This window comes from Leptonychotes weddellii, unplaced genomic scaffold, assembly GCF_054177405.1.
Source record: "Leptonychotes weddellii isolate Sample4059 unplaced genomic scaffold, ASM5417740v2 HiC_scaffold_1066, whole genome shotgun sequence".
Taxonomy (NCBI): domain Eukaryota; kingdom Metazoa; phylum Chordata; class Mammalia; order Carnivora; family Phocidae; genus Leptonychotes; species Leptonychotes weddellii.
In genome coordinates this window covers 7,302-14,660 of record NW_027683581.1, presented here as the reverse complement: position 1 = coordinate 14,660, position 7,359 = coordinate 7,302, and the positions used below count along the sequence as shown (strand labels likewise).

General features: G+C 40.0%; 1 pseudogene; it reads right to left on the bottom strand.

Moving 5' to 3' along the window:
• Positions 1–796: 796 nt before the first annotated feature.
• On the bottom strand, positions 797–1,640 carry LOC102738558 (transmembrane protein 230 pseudogene; annotated as a pseudogene).
• Between the last annotated feature and the right edge of the window lie 5,719 nt (positions 1,641–7,359).

Sequence of the window (7,359 nt, the reverse complement as noted above, 5' to 3'; positions counted from 1 at the left end):
GAATTGTGCAAGACTGTTGAATCACAGATCTGTACCTCTGAAACAAATAATGCAATATATGTTAAGAAAAAAAAAAAGAAGAAGATAGTAGGAGGGGAAGAATGAAGGGGGGGAAATCGGATGGGTAGATGAACCATGAGAGACGATGGACTCTGAAAAACAAACTGAGCGTTCTAGAAGGGAGGGGGGTGGGAGGATGGGTTAGCCTGGTGATGGGTATTGAGGAGGACACGTTCTGCATGGAGCACTGGGTGTTATGCACAAACAATGAATCATGGAACACTACATCAAAAACTAATGATGTAATGTATGATTAACATAACAATAAAAAATTTAAAAAAAAAAAGTCCTGGCTGCTATTAATAAGAAAACAAGTAAAAAATATTACAGATGCACCCACACGCTGACATTTGATTTGCCAAGGTCTTCCACTAGAACACAAAGTGATAGATGAGTGTAGGGGTAAGATACTTAGATGTTTTCAAAATAAATTACTAGTAATATGAAATTTAACATATTAAATTCTTCCATTTGCTACCAGAACTGACAATGAGGACTATTTAAAAGAAATGCTGAACTCTAAAAAGGGTGGCAGCAGTAACACTCTCCACTACAGGGTAACCTCCTGCTTTCCCACACCATTAACATTGCTACTCTTCCAAGATACATACTCGTGGGGAAAAACTTGTCAGCTTTTGACAGAGCCAGGAGATGAAAAATAGAGCATGTGCTAATTAGTTAATCTGTAATTGTAAGCTCAGTTGACATCCTGAGGATGGACCCATAAAATCTGGCCATTCTTTAGTTTAACATCTGCAAACTGCAGAACTCCTTAGCCCTTAGCCAGTTTCTGCTCAATATCTAAAAGCTGTCTACAGCAGTCCCATCTGTGACTCTTCTCCTCAGGGTTGAGGGTTGGTGCTAGTCATCAAGATCTGGAATGTCATCGTGGGAGTAACCCCGGTAGCCTTTAGATGCATAGTAGGCGATGCGCAGGTGGTAAAATCCTGGCAGGAACACCAGGATGCCAATGATCAGGACGGGAACAGCCCGGTCTGCCCCCCCTTTGCTGATATAGCCAGGCAGCAGGAGGGAGCCTATGATTATGAGAAAGGCACCAAACAAAAACAGCACTGTAGCAAGCGCAGTGGCCTTAGATGGGATCTTAGGAGGGCTCTTCTTAAACTGAAGGTCAATGTAGCCATCGTCTGTGCTGGAGAGCCTTGAGTATTTCACTTTACAACTGGGGATTCCAGTAGCCAGGTTGGTACGAGACGGCATCATAACCCACTGACACAGCCGGAGCGCTGCACCCGGCCACCTGTGTGCCAACAGCTCGCTCACGGTCGGCTGCAGAGTCACCTGAGGCCTCGTGGCATGCCTCACCCAACTCTTGGTCATGTACTTTAACTTGGATCATTTTCTCATGGTTTGGCTTGACTTTCATTCATTTTCTTAATTAGTTATTTTAGCTTTCATTGGGTCTCTAGGAAAGGCTATGAGGCTTGGCATGTGGAGCAATCAAAAGGATTTTCTTTTTCTTTTTTTTAATTTTATTTTCATGTTATCATTGTTAGTTAATATTAATTGAGTTCCAGGCTTTGTTATACCAAACCACAGATAAGTCCCCCCTGTATCTTTGCATTCTAAAGAACAATAGATAATCATTTGGCTCCATCATGTCTTTGTGATCTTTTTTGTCCTTATCATTTACTAAGTAGAAATAGTCCCTGATCCTAAACCAATTCTTAGCGAAGGTATAGGATTGGTGGGCCACCAGGTTTGAGGACTGATCCTGGGGACCTTATCTTATTATGCCCATATGTTTATCCCAAGGTTGTCTAAGTCAACCTTTATTTCTGGTTTGAAAGTACACAAATGGAGTTCTTTTCTGAGACTTTAAAGACAAAATAACTAGTTAAGAAAAAACAAAACCAAAGTGATTCAACTTTTACTTGGACATAATGATCTTATACATACACACATTCCTATAATATATCATACACATATTTATCAGCACTCTCTCCTCAGTAGGATAGCTAATATCTTACCTACAACATTCCGTTGGTGCATTTGCTGCCTTAGGCTCTCCAAGTGTAGAACCTCTGTGCGTGGAGGGACTAGGAATTAAAAGTCATTTGGAGGGGCACCTGGGTGACGCAGTTGGTTCAGCGTCTGACTCTTGGTTTTGGCTCAGGTCTGATCTCAGGGTCTTGAGATCAAGCCCTGTGTGGGGCTCCACACTCAGGGCAGAGCCTGTGCTCCTCCCCCACCCCAAAACAAATAAAATAAATAAATCTTTTTTAAAAGTCATTTGGAAATACAAGAAACTATGAAATTAAATTCTGTCTCAGCCCAGTGTGTGCACGTTTTGCTCCCCTCTATGACTCTAGGTCTTCTTCGGAATTTGACCCAGACCAATTTCTCTGGTGTTCCACCGGCTTCTTCCCCATATGGCGGTATGTTGGCTTTCTCACTTCCACTTGTTTTTCCTGGTGTTTACTGAGCTCCTATTCTGCCTCAGTTTGTGTAGTTGGACACAACCTGATTTTCATTCTTGGTTTGGCTCAAGATCTCGAGCTTCCACTATTTGGACTTTGATTTATGGCCTTGCCACATCCACACAATCCCTTCCTGCACTTCTGAATGCATGGACGCTCTAACAGAAGGGTAGGGACGACCTCAACCATGCTCCCCATCTCCAATATTTTTCTTCGTATCAGCATTTCCTGATCCTTTTCCATCTTTTAGGTTCCTCACAGGTAGACTGCTTACACTGCACAATTTCCAGGTATAATATGATATATATACATATATATGGTTATACATACATGCATGTGTGTGTGCACACGTGCGTGTATAAAGCTTTGGCTTTTTCTTCTCAAAAGTCAATAAGTTTTTCTTTCTGACTTCTTTTTCTCAGTCTCTTCCTTTTCTTTCACTTTATAGGTATAATTCTCAGAGTATCAAAATCTGTCTGACAATTAAACAGGGTAATTCTCACTGAGAAAGGACCAATTACCTTTTCTTTGAATGGAGGTTTGTCTGTGATTCTGAAGACTATAGTTTTAACCTCTTCATTACACTCCAGCCACGCCACAGAAATTAAATTAGAAGCCACTCTGAGGGCACACAAGAAATGTCCCTTCACCGGCTTAAGTATATTAGTAGGGCCTCACAGTCTATATAAACCCCCTCGTTTAGTAGTGGACAAATCAGACACCTCAGTCTGCGCACATGTGCCTTCCTCAATTTTGGAGTAGCCTAAGTGTTCTACTGAGATATTTTATGAATCGTACATGGGATCACAAAGACAAGAGTCGAGAGACAGCACCACCGAGGTTCCAAGGCGGCCCCTCCGTACCTGGATATATTCTCAGGATTGAAGCAAATGGCAATGGGCAGGCAGGGTCGTCTGGCACACAGCATCTGTGTTGTATGCGGATTCATTCACACAAGCTTTACTTTTATTATATTTTAGCTGCTAATCCAACACCAACCAGGAGAAGGCAGTACAGGCTAAACAACGGAAACTTTAAATCTTCTTTAAAGTGAAAAAGAAATAATCTGATGGGGATTATTGATAGGATAAACCTCTGTCCATGCTGGGGAACCAAGGAACCTTTTCCAACACTATCATCATCTGCACAGCCTCACTCCTCTTCACCTCTGCAGCTCTCTTCATGTTCCCCTACCAACTCCTCCATCCCTCCTTAAATATTAAAATCCATACAACACAGAAACTGGAAAAACCTCTCAATTATAAAGTTGCCCAATCCATCTTTAAATTCCCAAGCTTCTTTCTCTAGCATTACCAGGGAAGGCCCAGTTTAATTTTTAGATACCATTTTTTAAGAGCTCACGATGCTTTCATATGACAAGATATACTTGCCACGAACCCTCAAAACCACTCTGCTTCACACCCACAAAAATACAAGACCACTCGTTTCAAATACAAAAACATTTCATACATGTAAAGAAGGCAATTCTTGCTGAATATGGAACATTATTCCCCAGTGGCACTGGGAAGTGAATGTAGGCTGTTCACTCAAAGCCAGAAAGAGGATTCTAATTAGAACTTCAGCCCCTGACACTGGGAATCCATTCACTCCACTAGCTGCTCCAGGGCACAGAGTAGGATCGCCTCTCTGCTCAGCAGGATCCTGCAGAGAAAAGACGAAGTTGCTATCTGGACATTTAGGCAAGTCCCATTCTTCTACTGATCGAAGTAGCATGGGCTTTGTTAAGCAGTAAACCACACTCCCAGCTGTTTTTGTTTGGGTGGTTGGATTTTCTAGGGTAGTTTTTACCAGATTACCCCAAGCAGAAGTATGAAGTTGCTTCAAGCCTTTCTCATCTGCAATTCCTTCTTTAACACTACCTCTACTCTCCTCCTCAAGTGCACAGGGTCTCTACTCTGACCCCCACACTGGTCAGGGATCTCCTCAGAAGCCCCCCACTAAGACATTCCTTGGGCCTTCCCTTGTCTGTACTAATCTTTCATTCCCTCCCCAACGGAAACTTATTCTTAGTTAAACCTCTCCACAGAACAGTATCAGGCTTTCTGAATCTTAACACATGATCTTACTGTACTACTTAAAACCACACTAGATATATAAGGGATGAGTACTTTCAATTGCTAGCTAGCACTTTGACCTCAATTTTCTTTTTTTTTCTTTTTGGCCCACCCAGTGGGCCCCTTGGGCTTCTCATAGCCATTTCAAGAAAAAGTGAGCAAGGGGCTCCTGGGTGGCTCAGTCGGTTAAGCCTCTGACTCTTGGTTTCAGCTCTGGTCATGATCTCATGGATTGTGAGATCCAGCCCTGGGTCCGGCTCCCCACTCAGCGGGAATTCTCTCCCTCTGCGCCTCACCCCACTCGCGCGTGCGCGCACATACTCTCTTTCTGTCTCTCTCTAACATAAATAAATCTAAAGAAAAGTGAGTAAGGGCATGGAAAAGAGAGTCTTCTTTTCTCTTTGTGAAAATATATTAAATATGCAGATAAGAAAAGAATATCATGAACTCCTATGAACGTAATACCCTGCTTTATCAAATATTAATATTATTTCACATTTGCTTCAGAATTACCTCTTTTAGAAAATATTACAGAAAGAATTAAGCCCGACCCCCTTCTTCTACTTACTTTCCTCTAAAATAAATCTCATCATGAATGGTTCTATATATTTGTTCCATATTTATAACCATAGATGTTATTTAATAATGCTTTACGGTTAAATCTTTCTACAAGCAGAATCATATTGTATACATCATTCCACAAAGAGTATTTTCATTCAATGTTATGTTTTTTTAATTTATCCATGCTTACAGATGTACCTCTAGTTTACTCATCTTAGTTATGGTATAAGCATTCATTCAGATAACTAAACCATAATTTATTGACTCTTCCTTCACTTGGTAAACATTTAGATTGAATGTTACAAGGGACATTCTATAGTTTGTTTTCACACACGTACAAGAGTTTTTCTGCCATATATAGAGCAGCGGACTTGCTGAGTCAGAGAGTGTATCCCTCTCTAATTTTAATAGATATTACCAAATTGATGTCCACAGTGGTTATATCAGTTCACACTCCCACCAGAGTTTCGAGTTACCTTTGCTCTGTATTCTTCTCATAGGATATAAGATTATATCAATCTTTGCTGCTGAGCATAAAAGGATACCTCACAGTATTTTTGAACCATGCTTCTTACAGAAAATGATTGTGACTATCCCAGCACAACTGTGTGACATATATAAATTCTGCCTGTATTTTCCAACCACATGTTTATATATGTGTGTAATGATGTACTTTGAGGAAAAAAGGAGTAAATTTTTTAAATGGGGTGTATCCTCAAAATCCAAGATGCATGTTTGCATACATGCATGCCATTCTGTAAAAACTGGCCACCTAGAAGGAATAAATAAATGGATGTTGCGTCAACTCACAGTACGAGTTTATCCAAACATAAGACCTATATGAAAATAACACCTGAAAAGTCTTCGAGAATTAGCTTTCATGGTCTGTAGACTGTTAATGGTAACATCAGATTAAGTCAGCTTCTCTGGCACCTACATTTCAGGCATTAAGTCTAATTTCTGAGTTGGGACTTGGTTTCCTACTTACTGAAGTAAAACTATGGCCGGTATAAGAGGCAGGTGCTTTTTTTTTTTTTTCTTTTTCTTTTTCTTACCACATCCCAGTACGTTAAAAATACTTCACATATATTGGGCATGTAAAATGTGCCACACACCATGGCAAGCACTGCATCTGAATTATTTCCCTTAATCTTCATAACTATAAACATGGTACTATTATTGTCCCCATTCTAGAATTAACGAAACTGAGAGTCTGAAAGATTAGGTGAAATCACAGAGCTTATAAATGACACAAGTGTCTGGTTCTTTCTGGTTGAGAAGTCTTAGATATTCACAACTAAACCATGTAGCCCAATTCAAAATTCAGACACCTATATAACTATTTTTGAGAAAGTGCTTCTTAACGTTAGAAATGCAAGCTTTTTCTCTCTCTGTTCTACTTCTACCCTCAAAGACAAAACAATCCTATATGCATTCGAAGACAACTCTCATATCTCACTGAATCTTCTCTTCCCCACGTAAGACACTCTTATATCTTTCCACTGTTTTTATCTTTATGTTCCCCACCTTTATATCCTGACTACTCTCCTCTGGGTGAGCCTCAGATACGGTCCCCCTCTGAAAGTATTATGCTCAGAACATATTGCAACAGCATATGTCCAAGGAATATTCAGTACAATGGATTCATCCGCTGCCTCATTCTGTACCTTATACTCTACTAAATGTTGCCCTAAATCATACTGGCCTTTTTGGCAGTCATACCACACTGTTGACTCATTCTGAGCTCGTGCCAACAATAATCCCCAAGTGATTTTTAAACACGTTAACCCATGTCTTTCTTAACCTGCATTTTAACAGTTTTTATTTTATCCAAATGTAGGATATTACATTTGTACCCATTAAGCCTTATTTGTTGCAGCCTGCTGAAATTATTTTGGTTCTTGATTCTTTCAGTTTACTGGAATTTACTCTGACTGTACATGATCTGTGTGCTATCTTTGTCTTCATCAAATTCGTTGATTCAAATCTACTCAGTGGTCTTGATAACAAGCTTTGTGCTACATTCACAAAAACATTTCTTCAAACTCACACTGATCTCTTCAAAAAGTCATCCCGAGTCATAGGGTTTGATCCTTTGACTGTGTAAATCCATCTAAATGTATTAGCATCAACCTCACATTTCTTCATCTTGACAACCAGGATATCATTAAAAACTCTGTCAAATGTCTTTGTAAATTTCAGATAAGCTGTATCTATTTTTC